This window comes from Manis javanica, chromosome 7 (genome assembly GCF_040802235.1).
Source record: "Manis javanica isolate MJ-LG chromosome 7, MJ_LKY, whole genome shotgun sequence".
In the NCBI taxonomy this organism is placed as follows: domain Eukaryota; kingdom Metazoa; phylum Chordata; class Mammalia; order Pholidota; family Manidae; genus Manis; species Manis javanica.
In genome coordinates this window covers 37,597,260-37,612,745 of record NC_133162.1, presented here as the reverse complement: position 1 = coordinate 37,612,745, position 15,486 = coordinate 37,597,260, and the positions used below count along the sequence as shown (strand labels likewise).

General features: G+C 53.0%; 2 protein-coding genes across 11 annotated transcripts in view; one reads left to right on the top strand and one right to left on the bottom strand.

Moving 5' to 3' along the window:
* The window catches only part of LOC118971522 (uncharacterized), a 73,576-nt gene extending 67,130 nt beyond the window's left edge, over nt 1–6,446 (bottom strand). For all 4 annotated transcript variants that reach the window (XR_012133144.1, XR_012133147.1, XR_005059966.2 and 1 more), the window contains exon 1: nt 4–6,446. The gene's annotated coding sequence lies outside the window, so the exon portion shown is untranslated. The remainder of the gene's footprint in view (nt 1–3) is intronic.
* Nucleotides 1–15,486, top strand: part of ZMIZ1 (zinc finger MIZ-type containing 1) — a 223,413-nt gene that overhangs the window by 1,552 nt on the left and 206,375 nt on the right. The window lies entirely within an intron of this gene.

Below are 15,486 nucleotides of genomic sequence, written 5' to 3'. Positions count from 1 at the left end.
TACCTCGCCCCTCCAGCGGGACTCCGAGCGAGGACCTCTCCCGAGGCGATGTCCAAGGGCGCCTGGCACCCGGCTCATGACCCTGGAGGCCTGGGGGTCCGGCCCCTGCTTGGGTGTCCGGAGTTCCGGCTGCGCCAGCCTGGGAGCCTCAAGCTTCCTGGCTGGCAGTGCGGAGTAACTGGGGCTCTGAGAATCTGCCCTCCTGCTCGCCTCCTTCCCTCCCACTGCTCCTTCCCCCTTCTCCCCCTTCTTTCCCCTGACTGCTTTTCCAATGCCTTGACATGAGGGAGGAAGATTTAACTTGGCAGCCCAAACAAATGTTCTCTCAGAGGTCCTCCAAGAAGCTGGCGGCTGGGCTGGCAGGGTGAGGGCACTGCTCAGGCAGCCTTTTCCTCTTCCCTGCTCTGCCCCACTTGGAGCCCCTGGGTGGACAGGTCAGGGTTTGGAATAGTAGGGCCCAAACCCACAGACCTCAAAGGGCAGCTGCCCATGGAAGCCCCTGGCATGGTGCTGGGCAGGTTCCCCAGGGAGCTGCCTGCTGGTGCCAAGGGTTTTCTGGAGGGTTTTCTTGAGCAACAGTGTGCGTCTCTGCTGCAACATCGGAACAGGGCCTGGTAGACCAGAGGGTTAACCAGTGCTGTCTCCTCCTCCCCCGTGGGTGTGAGGACAGGCTGGTTACACAGGGCAGGGCAGGAGGCCAGAAGCTGTTCCCAGAGGTGCCTACGTTTGCTTATTACTGTTTTTTTTGAAGGTAGAGATAAAGAGGCAGGGGCTGTGGTTAGAGAATGGGCAGCTTGGTTGGTGATGAATTCTTACTTGCCTTCGCTGCCATTTGTATGGTCCTGGAGTGTAAAAGTTGTTTGTAAGCTATCAGGAAGTTTAGATGGTGGAGCAAGCCCCTAACTTTCTCTGTCCCGACTGCTTTTTGAGGGGGCCTAGAGTGGGAGGAATTCCTGGCCCCTTGCTTGCCTGCTGCCTGGCCGTGTGAGCGCCCCAAGCCTTGTGCTGACCTTTTTCTCTTCAGGTTGAGGATGTTGAAACACCAGCACCAAACAAAAGACACATTGAAAGCCCTTTCTGCCACAGAGCACGTGTGACTTCAGGGCCAAGGGAATGCTTTTGGAGGGAGATGGTGTTTTTCTTCTGAGTTTTATGATTTTGGTTGGGTTTTGTTTTTCCCAAAAGGACAGAAGCATCTCCTTGTCCCTTGTCCCAAGTCACAAGGTTATGAAATGCTGTTTTCACATGTAAATCTCAAAACTTTAGACTTTTGAGAGTTGGTGGCAATGACTAGGGAGCGGGGGAGGGGAAGGGAACAGTAGGGAGTTTTCAAGAGTTTTGAATGGTTTTTGGATTTGAGGTTTTGAGGCATTCAGAATATAGCTTGCAGAGAAGAGTGGGGAATAAAATCGTTGGACGTATGGGAAACTTTGATAACTAGCTCTGTCTTTGCAAAAAAGGATTGCTGGCTTCTTTGTAGCAACAAAATGTCCCTTTTTCCTCTTGAGAAAAGGGGAGGAGGATCCTTGTTCCCTTCACAGCCAGGAGCAAGGTGAAGCAAGATCCAGAGACTTGGAGTTGGACTCTGGAATCCTGGTTTCTCACACAGACACATTGTCCTGGTGACAGTAGCACAACATCATCGCCATCCCTACCCCCAAGACACAGGACAGGTGTCCACTGTCCACTCTTTCTGGAAAATTGCTGAGGGAAGGATACAGCTGAGAAGAGCTGCAGACTTCACTTGTTTCCTGATTGACAGAGGGGCGGGCAGGGAGGAGGGGGTGAAGATGAGGAAGGAAGACACAACTCCTGCTGTGTCCTGAGAGTTCTGCCACCAGAGTACCCATGTGTGAAGCCACAGACACCAAGTTCTCTGGCCTTGGCCAGAATCCAACAGGCGACTGTGACGCCAGCCTCAGGGTGAGATGTTGCTGAAGAAATTTGGGCACCAACAAGTTAATTTCTGGAAGCTTCTCTGGGCACTCTGTCACGGAACCAGGAAGAAGGGCTTGCTAGGTCGTGACTGGGTCCCATATGTTTTCATTCATAACTTTCTCCCGAGGGCCATTGCCCGGCTCCTATCATGGCCTCATCTTTATGAGGTTCCTTAGGTTTTGTGTGGACAACAAAGGCTGGGCTGCAGTAATTACCCTGGACCCCGCTGCAGCCTTGCCTGGTGACTGCTCTGACCTCTCAGCAGGACACAGTGGCCTCTGTCTACACCCTCTGAGGAGGAACTCTTTGTCCCTAGAAGCGCTGAGGAAGGGAGGAGGCAGAGCCTGCCTGGGTATAAGCTCCAGGGGTGATTTTGAGGTTAGGCCCTGTCCTCAGGGAGGATGAAGAGACACTGAGAAAACTAGTCCCAGGCAGAGGCTCTGGGAAAAGGTCAGAAACTCACTGTGATTAGGTGGGTCTTCCCATTACCTGAGGGGATGGGGGAGAGGAGTCAGGAGGCTATAACTATAGCTAACTGGCTATTTTGGGCTAGTAGCTTCACACTGCTGGGCCTCAGTCTCCTAATCTGTAAAATGGATCCAAAGGCAGAATCCCTCTGATCCCACTTGGTTGCCATGAGTATGAGGCATATGTGGGCATGAGAGCCCTGAGCATGTATCTCCCAAAGGCCTGGCTGGCCCTGGATGCAGGATGGATGGAGCACAGTGGGTTGGATTGGAGGTGCTAGAAGCATTTTCCAGAAGCTGCTCTTCCATCTATGCCTCCCTCCCTGGCAGCTTATTGTCCAGACTTTGGTTGCATTCCCCCCATGACAGGGCATTCACCACCTCTGGGAGATTTCTGCCTTCAGTGGACCGCTCTGACTGTTAGCATGCTCAGCTGCATGGCATGCCTTCTGAAAATCAATCCCTCCTGACCCTCACTCTGGGCTGGAGGCACTGGGGGTCCTCCAGACCGTACACTTATTCTTTACTGAATGATCACAGATCCAAGACCAGCGTCCTGGTCAAGCACACTGATGTGGGGTAGAGAGACAGCTTCAAATGGCCGCTTCCAGCCCTTACTGGGAGTGACCTGGGGGAATGGGAAGGGTTGGCCTGAAGGATACTGTCATCTGTCTTTGTGCCAGGTTGCCTCTTGGCACTTTATCTCCTTGGGTCTTGTATGAGAAGGAAGGAGATACATAATGAGGGGTAGGGTCAGGTCAGGGGCCCAGCATTGATGCCAAAGATACTTCCTGAGAGTCTACAGTGTGAGGACCATGGCCTGTGAGAGACTCAGAAATGAGTAAGACAGTTCCTGTTCCTTAGGAGCTTGCAGGCCAGCAAGGGCAGGAAGATCAATCCAAATAAATAATTAACCATACCAGCTGGCTGCCTGCCACAAGGTGCTTGATGACAGTAATAAGCACAGCCCCTCGCCTTTGTACGGCACTTGGTGGATTTAGAAGCACTCTCCAACTTTGTTCAGCTTCAATAACAATAGTGGAAACTAGCTACCTGGCATTACCCCCATTTAACAGAGAAGAAAACCAAGGTTCAGAGAGGTGAAATGAATTGTGACCAAGGCACAACTAAACTCCAGGCCTTGTAGATGCCAATATTCTGTGCCTCTGCCTTCCTAGACCACCAGCTAGGAAGTGACATGGGCGCAGAAGTTTGTGTGGACCTAGGGAATGGGGAGTAGGGGACCAAGGTCAAAGAGGGGGCACTGTACCCAGGAAGGTCCACAGATAGGCCTTACCTGTCTCTGCCCCCAACACCTGACAGCGCACAGCACATACTCCCAGCAACTGTGACCCTTTCTTTTAACTGGCACAGTATCTGACAGCCAGAGCTTGCTCTGAGCCCCAAGTGCTGCCACGAATGCCAGGGCACACGTGTCTGTACATGGGGCTTCACCCCAACCCCTGGCCATGGAACAGGAAGCAGAGATAGGACCCCAGTCCCTGTGCGGCCTAAGGCTCTTCCCTGGGCTGTCGTGGTTTCTATAGATACGGACATTGACTCAGCCTGCCCCTCCTCTGTCTGAGTCAGTCCCCAGGCCCTGTGGAGTGGCCACCCAGTGGGGGCCCTTGGGTCCCTTCTGCCACTTAACATAGCCTGCCCGCTGCCCACATTCCTGTGCCTGATTTTTCTGAGGCTCATCTGAGGGCCCCCCCAGGACAAGGCTGCAGCTGGTGGGGGTCCAGAGCAGGGAGCAACTAGGCAGGCTGAACTGGCACCTCCCCAGGAAACCTGGCCCAGCCTGGCACACCTGTACAGGTAATGACTGTGACCCAGGAGGGCCCCAGGTCCCGCCTGTCAGACCCAGCTGCCGAGGTTGCTGCAGAATTGTGCTGGGGGAGGCCGGGGTGTCTGAGCTAATTAGATTTTCTTAGATTTCAATGCTCCCCTAATCCTGTTAGCTCAGCTGTAATTGTAACCACTTGAAGGTTTTAGCCATGGCAGGCTGTTGAGGACAGACGGGGTGGGGATTCCACCCTGCCCCAGCTCCAGCCTCAGCCAGCCAGTTGGGGACTGGGGACTCCCTTCTGAGGTGGGAGCCTGAGTGATATGTTGTACTCTCCTGTAGAGGCTTAGCACCCCAGACTGTCAGAGCAGGCATGGCCCTTAGAGATCATTGGTTCAAGCCCTTCACTGTACAGATGGGGAAACTGAGGTCAACACAGGGTCAGAGACTGGCCCAGGACCTCAGTGGCTGGAAGTGGCAGGATGTCAGGGACTGGTGGTCTGGTTTTGTGATCTTTGCCCCCAGAGACTTCAGGACAGGTCTGGAATTGCCCAGGGGCTAGGGAACCCTCTAGAGAAGTCTACACCCAGAGATAGGGGCTCGGGTGCTTCATTTGTCCTGTAGCCTGCTCCCCAGCTGGCATTACCTATACATGCACGCACATGCATGTGCCCACACGCCCTCATACACAGCTGTCACCTCCTCTGGCCAGAATTTCTGCTGAGGACTCAGGCTTGCCTCTTCCAGGGCTCCCACATATGGGAGCTTTTCTCCTCCTCCCTTAGTATTCTTTCCCAGATTCTTGATCTCTTAGAGGGTCCAATACAATGCAGATTATTGTCTTGCCAGAAAATGGCAAAGCTATTCTGATGGGTGGGGCAGGGGCTGGAGAGGGAGGGGCATGACAGGGGTATTAAAATGCAATCTCTTTGTACTTTCAGTGGCTCTTCCAAAATGATTTTTTGATGTCTGCCTTAAATGAAAACTGCACTCACTCCCTATCCTTTGTCCTGCCCAACCTCCATTCTCATTCCCCAACAGCTCCAGTCATCCAAGCACAGGGACTGGAGCTTGCAGGGAAGGTGGTGGGGAAAGGGGATGTCTGTGACACTTTCAGAACCCCTGCCCAGGAGGATTCCACCCAGCAGTCACATCCTGTCCTCTTCTTTTGCTCCAGAGCAGCAGGGAGGGATGTTTGAAATTTCTTTCCACTCTGGAAGCTCCCTGGCTCTGTGTTTTGCACCCGTAAGCAGGCAGTATGGAGTCGATGGGCTCTAGGGGTTACCTGATCTGGCTGTTCCTTTCATAGGCTAGGAAACCCAACTTAGGGAAACAAACAGTTGGCCATATCCAAGGGCAGCAGCAAATTAGTGACAGAGCCAGGCCTGGAACCCCATCTCACTGGCTGATTCATTCACTAAACATTTATTGAACATCTACTCTTGGCCAGGTGCAGCCCCATTAGCCACCCTTTGGAGCTCATAAATAAATGCCATACCCTCTTTGATTTGGGAAGGGCCAGATGAACCTGGCAAGGACAGAATTCATTTCTAAGCTCTTAGGGTAAGGAATCAGAGTGGGTCATTTTCAGCAGTACCCCTGAATCCAGGAGGGTGGACATTAGAACCCCAACCCAGCAGCATATTTCTTGAAACACAGTGGTTGGTTGCATGGCAGATTTGAGGGAGGTGAAACAGAAACCATCTGCCTGGGACTATTTAGTCCAAGAGGATGGGTGGCTTCCTCCACCTGTCCCCTACCCCGCCTAGTCCTCCAAATATTCACTTTTGTCCTTTGTGGCCTGATGGCCTGCAGCCTTGTTCCTGCTACACTTCCTCTGTGGATTAAGAAGCAGGGAGGAGCCCTCTCCCTCCACCCTGGAAGTTACCTGCATCAGGCCCAGGTGGGAGCACGAGGAAGAGACGGTGGGTTCAGGATGAGGGGGAGGTGCCAGGTGCCTGGGCCTCACCTTGTCCACAGGCTTTTGCCCAGACTCTCATCCTGCCCCACAGCAGACCTTGGGCAAAGCTGGTGTACAGCTCCAACCAGCCAGAACACTGGCCGAGGCACAAATGGGGCACAGAGACCTCTGGGGAAGGGTTCTGACACACTTGGCAGTTGCAAGTAGGAGGATTCTTCGTGGGTCTCCATCCAACTTTCTTGCTTTGCAAATGGGGAAACCCAGAGCCCAGAGAGGTAAAGGGACTGGCTGCAGGTCACACAGTGAGCTGGCTCCCCTGCACCAGCGTGTCTCACTGACAGGGGCTGAGGGGTGTGGGGTGAGGGGGTGGGATTTCCTATTGATGTCATGTTTTGGTGCCCCTGCTGTTGTTTATAACTTTAGCAGCTTACCAAACTACCATAAATGTCTTAACAGCAGGCATTTCTTGGGCAACTAATTTGTCTCAGGCTCTTAGATTGCCTGGGTTCAGCTCTCAGATCCATGTCTTGTGGTCCTCATGGCGGGGAGGACAGAACAGCCTCCATATGGACAGAAGTCTTCCCCCCACTTGCTTTCTTGGCAGTTCTGCCTGACTTCTACCTGCCTCGGGCCTACAGGTCTCTGTCACTTTTGCTTTCCTCCTTTTCTTTTATTGTTACCAGACCACAAATCTATTTGTGGTTGGGCAGTCCTGAGAGCAAGGCCAGCTTGTCACAGGAGTGGGACCTTTGCCATGTCCCTGGAGATGGACCTCAGAGACTTGCTAGTTGTGAGAGCATGAAGGGCCTCGTGTCCAGCCTGCAGGGGCCGTGAGCCCCTGAACCTGCATGCGCCCCTTTGCAAGCATGTGCTTTTCTGGAGAGATGGTCCATGACTTTATTCAGATTCTTAAATCAATCTGGATGCCTGAAAGCAGTGTGAGAACCATGGCCTTCATCCAGGGTCTCAAATTACTCTGGCCCTTGAGTGGAACAGGGCTGTTGTATTGTCTTTCCCCACCTCCTGCCCACAAACCCTTCCATTCCAATTCATTTGGGTCATCTCCTTAGCCGTGGAGACATTTGTGTTTACAACCCCTGCTTTAATGCAGCTTGACACTCTACTGGTTAGGAAACCAAGGCCAAGGGGGAAGGGACCTGACCACAGTCACTAACAGTGGTAGGTCCCTGGGACACAAGGCCTGGTTCAGAGGCTGAGGTGGCCCCAGGGGATGGCCTCCTGTGCCAGCTGACCTTACTGCAGAAACCATTCTGTCTTGTCCTCTATAAGGTGTACCAGAGTGTCAGGATTCAGCGTCCCGAGAAAGAGCTGGGGACTAGGGTAAAGAGTGGAAGTCCCTGCCCACTCCCTTTTCTAGAAGGCTCGGCAGGACTAGGTTTAGGGCTTACCTCCTCTGGGCCGGGATGCCAGTTTCAACCTTGCTGGCTGTGCCTGGGTTAATGTTTCTTCTTTGTGGCAGTGAGGCCCCCTGGCATTTGGTATTTCCATACAGAGGAGCACCCTGTCTTCAGAATGCCTTGCTGCTGGTGTGAGTGAGTTGTAAGCCCTTAGCTGGGGTGTCATGCTGCTGTTCGTAGGGAAAGGCAGCCTGGAGCCCTGGGAAATGCTCTGGGCTTGAGCTGGCTTCCCATGCTGGCAGGCCCACTGTGTGACTGTGGACAAGTCTCTTTACCTCCCTGGCTCACAGTTCTTGCGTCCCTGACTTTCTGGGAGTCTGAGGAGTGGGCTTTGTGACGGCAAGGAACAGGTACGGGGACTTCTTGGCCATCAGCCTTCCTGCTGGGTTTGCTCAGCCCCCTTCCATGCCCCCCAGGCCCAGGACCCCTTTGAGCTTCTGTTCCTGGAAAAAAGGAAACCTCAGGTGTGATTTCTTGCCCCGTATTTGGTGACAGGGCCATGGCTGTGAAAGGAGCTTCCTTGAATCTTTGAGTTCAGCTCTGACTTGTTTTATGCAAAAGGATGACTTTCTGATTCCTCCCACCCCAGCCCGGGGGCACACCTTCATTTTTGTTTGAGCTTCTACTGCAGGGCAGACTCCTTTAGGCAGAAAGACTGGAAGTGTTTGGGGCTTGGAATCCTTGCAGGCCCCACAATTCTCACAGCTTTCTGCCTTGTGTACGGCTGCTTCCCTAGTTGGCTCCCTGGAGATGGCTGGGCCAGTGTGATCCCCCGACCAAGGGCTCCAGACACCATTCCCAGTATTCATGAGACCTTTGAGTCTCAAGACTTCGAGGCAGCTTGGCAGCCACCTCATCTGATACCTGTAACACAGATGACCTCTGCCTTTTCTGCAGCATCCCTGCAGAGTACCTTCCGGTGTGGGCTTGCACACCTCCAGGGATAGGCTGTTTCCTGCCTCCTAGCAGCTCTCTCCACCTAGGAGCCTGAAGAATGCTTCCCCCTAGTTCTTATCTCAGAACCATGCAGAGTATGGTGAATTCAGTTCTGAGGAACTCCCTTCCATGCTGTATGTCATGGATGTATCCCCAGATACCTCCTCTCTAGACTGAGTCCAAGGTTGGGGTGGGCAGAGTGGACTTCCTGGAAGAGGTGGCCTTCTATCCCCTAGGTCTCCTCATTATCTCTGCTTCTGGGAAGAGCCTGGGCAGTGGAGACCTCAGGCCTGGCTTGGAAATGGTCTAACCCAGGTCCTGAGACATGAAAGTAGGCTGGGGAGGTCGCAACAGTGTCTCACTGGTTTTAGCCCAGCCTCTGCTCTCTAAGCAGACATGCCAGATGGTTCTATCGTCCTAGCCTCTCCCAGCATGCTCATCTACCCCTAGAGCTAGGACCCCTTGCTGGGAGGGTAGCCAGGGGGCTGTGAGTAGTAACCCCTCCCTTGTCTGCCTACCCCACCCCTCCATACTGAGCCTCTCTCTGCCCAGCTTTGCTCCCTGCTGCTCTGTCAGGGAATATACTGCCCAAGTGTCCTGAGGCCCCAGAGACCTGGGATGTCTGCACAGAGCACTGGATTTGGAGTCAGAATTTATGGCACTGCCTCCCACTGACAGTATCCCCCAGGGGCTGTTGCAAAGGTTAGAGGGGAGGGCCAGTGCTTGGCATTCTGTGCAGTGTCACAGCGTCAGGGAGTATAATGCTTTAGTACCATAGATGATAATGTCAGTGCTGAAAGGCCTCGGAGCTCATTTAGGGCAGCCCTCTCATTTAGTTGCTGAGTCTGACCCTGGAGGGGACAGAGGCCTCCCCAAGGTCACAGGGCAAGTCCATGACAGAGCTGGAGCTAAAACCCAGGCATCCCGACCATCAGCTCGTGCCTGACCCCCACCCTGGTACTTTACTAGAGTACCCTTAGCTAGAGTGAGGCACAGGGAGAGATCAATCTGTTTTGACTGTGGCAATGGCCTCTGGCTCACCTGGGACTTACCCTCCTCTTGCTGCTGGGCGTGGGGGCAGGCAGGTGTTCCCCAGGGTCCCTGTGAGACAGCTGGCTCCCCCAGCCTGGGGCCCCACCTGGGGTGGCTGCCCCGTACGGGGGTACTCCCCTTCACTTCTTGGCCAGCCAGGGCTACTCTGCACTCTGCCAGCTTCACCCTGGGTAAAAATGGGGTTTCTAGGACCCCATCTGAGACCCCTTGCCCAGGTGTCTGGTCCAACTGACTGTAGGATGTTACCTTGGCCTGGGACAATGCTTGAATTTCGGGACCTAGTTTCAACCTGGCGTGCCCCTCCCAGAGCTCTGAATATGCAAAGATGTCCAGACTTGGTTCCCAGATTAGGGAACCAAGGCCCAGAGAGGGAAGGAAGCTGGCTGCAAAGCCAGCAAGATACTAACTCCTCCTGCCTTAGCCAGCCTGGCCTCTTTCCATCCCCTGCTCCCTGGCTGATTCCCTGGGCTGCCCAGGTCTAGTGTATATGGAATTAGGGACAGGGTAATGAATATCAACTGTTGCTTTTCCTTAGGGCTCTTCAGGCCCTCAGACTAGGCCCTTGCTTCCCTTCCAGGTCTGGGGAGCTGGTATACTGGGAGGGCAGCACATGTTTTCTGCCAGTGGAGCTTTAGATCAGCCTGAGAACAAGGTTTCCTGGCTGGTGTGGAGCCCCCGGTGTTCTGCTCCTGGGAGAGCAGGGCCTGGGATCCTTTTATGCCTCAACTTGCCCAGCCCCCCAAGAAAAATGGATTACTTATTCCCTTATAAAGTTTGTTAAGAACATACTATGTGCTAGGCACTGTTCCAGGGCCTAGGGATACAGTGGTGAACTTGACAGAGACCCTACTTATATCCTTGAGGTGAAACAGATAGTAAACAAGTCAACAGTTTAATGCTGAGTTAAGTATTTTGAGCAGATCAGGATAAGGTGATATAAGGAGATGGGTGGAGGACTGGGCTTCCTTAGAAGGAATAATCAGGGAAGGGCTCCCTGAAGAGGCTGCATTTGAACAGATACCTCAGGGAAGTACAGGAGTGAACCCCAAAAAGAACTCCAAGCAGAGGGGACAGTACTCCAGGCACAGTGAACATGCAAAGGCCTTGTGGCAAAAGCATGTTTAGCATGCTCTAGGAAAGGCATGACTGGGTGGAATGGGAGGAGGAAGATGGGAGAAGAATTGAGCAAGGCGGTCAGGTACCAGGTCACAGAGGGCCTTATGGAGCATGGGAAGGGCTTCTGACTTCATTCTGTGATTCAGACATCATGGGAGGATTTTAAAGAACCAAGACTATCTGATATGTCCCCTAAGAAGATCCCTCTGGCTAGTGAGCTGAGAATAGACTGTAGGGAACATAAGTAGAAATAAGGAGACCAGCAGAGTGGCTTTTACAGTAATCTAGCTGAGGATACCAGTGGCAAAGACCAGAGTGGCCAGTGGAAGTAGTGAGACAAGGTCAGATCCTGGCTGTAACTTGAAGGCTGACCTGGGTTATGCCCAAAAGCCCATTGGGAATGCCTGCCTGCTTCTGCAAAGCAGACTGTGAGGTTGCAACTGAAGAGCTGGCCCAGGTCCCTGAGGCCTGTGTGTCTGCACACTTTTCCATTCATGACTGTCACCTCCTGTGTGGCCATAAGCTACTCTGTCATAGGTGCCATTTAATAGTTGAAAAAATAGAGGCATGGTAAGGTGTTCCTCATACTTACTCTACATTGTAATTTTGCCATTCTGCCTTTGGACTCCAGTGTTATTCTCTTCCATTCGTCTCCTACACTTGCATATACTTTACTTGATGTACTATAGTTTTCTAATGTGCTATCTGGGACCTTGGCCTATGGCAGTTCCTCTACCCCCACAACACTATCTGGTGAGATCCTGTGTATCTCTAAGAGCCCAGTTCAAAAGCTGCCAGCTCTGAATTTCCTTCCCTGGCACTTTTAGACCCAGGATTTCTTCCTCCGCTGAAAATTGTCCTGTTTCTCTCCCTCCTGCACTCCATTGCCTAGGACCAACTGGAATTGGGGCTGGGTTTGTGCCTCCCTTCACACCCCCTCTTTCCGCTCTGCGTGTCCTCTCAGCCTGGCCCAGGGCCGGCACAGAGGAAACAAAACATTTCAGTGTATTCCTGGAGCAGTAGCTAGTTACTATGGAAACAAGGAAGTGTTGCAACTTCCCTAACTTTGGAGGCTGGGGTCAGAGGGCAGCTTTATCTTGGCCCCATAAGATCAATCCAGATTGACTGTCCTAGATTCTTATAGATTCAAGGTCACCCTAGGCCCTTTACCATCCTTGGGCCTCAGTTTACCTGTCAGTGACATATGGGCATTGGGCTTGCTTGGCACTTTAATACGGCCATTTCTAACTCTCAACGTTCCATATCCCTGTGCCTGCAATTTGCCACATAGCCACAGGCAGGGCTCTTGCCCTCTATCAGACTCCATTTCCCCATTTTGTTCATTTATCTCTCCGGGAAGATACCTGCCTGGGTCAGGCAACTCCAGAATCCCAGAGTTTCAGCAACCAGGCAGGCTGGGATTCCCATGACTTGCAGAGGCACAAAGAGGGAAGTACCTCTCAGGGGACCAGGAAGGTGGGTTGTGGGGAAGAAGCCAGACCAGTTCACTCTGGTCTGAACCTGCCCAGGCCCCTGGGTCTCCTTCCCTCACCTTGAAGGTGGCCAGAGCCAGTTTTTGGCAGTGGGCCTTGCCTCCCCTGGATGCTGCCTGCTCAGCATTCTGGTGCTGAGCAGAGGGCTTGGGCTGGCAGCTTGGGCAGCCCTGGAGGCTGCCTGCAGTGGTGGCGTGGGGTGGGGACAGTGCCTTTCCCCTACCCACCCTTTTCTTTCCACTTCATTGCTCAGCCTGCTAACACCCACCCTGACTCCCATCTGGCAAATGATGGCTTCATCATCAAACCTGGAAGAGAGTGACCGGGATGGGAGGGCCTCTGGGCTCTCTGGGCCTGCTTGCTCATCTGTAAAATGGGTGCAGAGTACCCACTCCCAAGGCTGCCAGGAGGGGGGCACTGAGGAAGGCTATTTGTGCACAGTGAAAACACTCACTGGGATTACCAGCCGAAGGCAGCAACAGCCTCAGCCAGCGGCATGCCCCTGTGAACATTTACTTTGGGAATGAAAGCCAGAAACTTTTAAGGAGAACCTGGCTCTGTGTATGAGAAGTACCTCCCTCTCTAAGTGGCTCCCAGTGGCCAGGGGCCCTGTAGTTGTCCGGATGTGCTTTCCCTGACTGTTGCCACTCCCTGTGTGCCTGGTGTTGGGCTGAATTATTATTCCAGGGCAGCACTGGGCACTGGAAAGGGCCCTGGCCAGGGTCAGGGACGCATTCCCCATCTGAGCCACAGATTTGCTTCCTGACCTAGTCAAGGCCCTGGCTCTCTCTGCCCTAGGTTTCCTTATCTGTGCATTGAGGCCCCTTCTAGTTGGAACTTGCTTTTGGAAGCCTGTTTGAGCATTTTTTTTACCTGTAAGATAGGCGAGGCTCCCTCCACCAGCTCCCCGAGATTGAATGTTGTGTATCTCCCATCTACTCAGAAAGTGCTCGTGTTGATTAAGCAGGAGCCTGCCGTCTGTCCACAGAGCTTCAGGCTTCATCTGCTGGGTTGGGCATATTGAATCTCAGCCCCTCCTTACTGGTAAGCCTCAGTTTTGTCATTGTGTCGTCCTGGGGGCCTTTTAGATGTCCCCTTTGGCCTCCCCCAGCCCTCTGCATTCTCTCTCACTGGGCTGTCCCCTCTGTGAGGGGACCAGTTGGGTCTTGCTCCTGTAGCCCCAGATGGCCTGGAGCCGAGAAAGTTTTCAGTTAGACTCAGAGAGATGAAAGATGCAATGGAAATCCTCATCTACCTAGGTAGTTCCAATTCTCTGAGCACATAGGTTTTACTCTGCTATGTTCACCTGCTGGAGTTGTGTTCAAGATAAAGGACCTTTTAAGAACAAAATCCATTTTTTAGTAAGCCCTGTCTAGAGCCTAGCCGAGCACATAGTCAGGCTCCACCTTCCATATGTTTCTGAAGCTGCCCCTTCTTGTCACTTATATGACCTTAGTAAAAGGCTCTTCTGATCCTATTACCTCCTCTGTTCTACTTAAAACTCCTTTGTGGCTCCTTACCACTTACAGCCTAGCACTCAGGGCCCTGTGCTCTGCCCCTGCTGAACTGTCACTTGTGTGTGCTTTGCACATTCTGTTCTCTGCTTTGTCTGCCTGGTGACTCCTAAGCATCCCACAAAGCCCTGCTCAAGCCTCGACTTGCCCTTATGTACCAGTCTTATCGAGTAGGTTGGTCTCCTGCCTTTGCCCCTTTTCTGACCACTGTTCACTATTGCAGCCCTTCTATGAAAGGATCACAACTACCTTCAGAGTACCCCAGCCACAGGCAGGTGACTCCCTGGCACCTAGCACCTAGCACCATTCTTGGCATCTAGCAAACATTGCAAAATGCTTGCTGAATAGGTGAATGAATAAATGACAGCTGTATTTTACACAGAGCTGGTAGGTGTTATGGTTTGGAAATATCTATGTGTGTATATGTATTTGCACTCTAGGTGGATGTCTTGCAAGTGACTTATATACTTCGCTTGAGAAGGAACTGAATAACTTCAGTCCTGGAGTCACAGCTGCCCTATGTACAGGGTCAGACTCCTTTGGCCCCTTCTTTCACCCTCCCCCTCTCCAGTTAGAGCCAGATGGGTAGCTGGGCTGGACTGGGCTTCCTGGAGTGCCTCCTGGCCTGGGTTGTTTTGCCCAAAGTTGCTGGGGTCTGAGGCTGCCTGGAGTCAGCTGTGCGGTGTTGCTGCCCTCCTCGGTTTGGCTTCCTGGGAGAATTGGTGCAGCAGCTGCAACCTGGTCAGGCTGCAGGGCCTCTTGGGCAAGACTCCCAGGGCAGGGCCAGAGACCGGAGCCTCGTACACACAGCCTACGCAGCAGGCAAGTCTGTGGGCAAATGGGCTCCAGCTTGCCACCGTGCTGGGGGAGGGCGGGAGGGAGGGACACCCTTCTGTTGGGTAAACATGGATGCTCAGGCCTGCCCGGGCACATTCCCGTGCTATATCGGTTAGAGATGCAGGGCAGCATTTTGCCAAGCTGGGAGTTGCCAGGTGTCAGCCAGAGGGTGACAGGGAGGAACACTTAAGAGTCTCCACAGACCTTACCTGGGACTCAGTCCCTCCAGTCATTGCCAGAAGCAGAGCAGAGGCTTTAGGAGGCATGGTTGGGCCACATACAGGTGAATTCACTGAGGTAGGACTGAGATTAGATCTTCCGTTGAGCTGTCCCCACTGAAAAGGCATTGTAGTTCGCACTCGCCTGAGACAAAGCTCATGTGCTTGGGACACCTGTGGTCCACCAGGCATGGTTCTTTGGAGTCTCAGGTTGCCACAACAACCCAAAAAAGTGAGTGGTGTTATCCCCATTTTAACCAGGCAGAAGCTGGGGCTCAGGGGTGAAGTTGCTTCAGGCCCCACAGCTATTAAAGGGAGTCTGGTATCTTTCTCCCTAAATATGGCCCCTTTCCAATTTTTCTTTTTAAGCCCATGCCTGTTGGTACAAATGAGTAATCCTCTGGGCATGGTTGCCAGCCCCTGACCCTGACGGCAGAGCCCGGCAGCTACCTGGGCTGGTGCCTCACTGGGAGAGGTGTGAGCCGCCACAGAGCCAGGAGCAGCTGGAGTTCATTGCCACCAGGGAGAGCATCTCTATGGTCCATGGCTAGAACAGGGCATGTTGGAGTATTCTCCCCCAACAAAACTGGGCCTGAATGTGCCTGCTCCCTTCCTCAGTGCAGAAGAATGTACCCCTTGACACTGTGTAAACAGATCAAGGACTACAGCACCGACAGAGAAATGAAATGCCACCCCTGAACCCAGCATCATAGGCAGGAGTATTCCCACTTTCCTTCTCTGCGATGAACTTGGCTGAGGGTATTTGTGATCTTCTCTGATTTTCTCTCT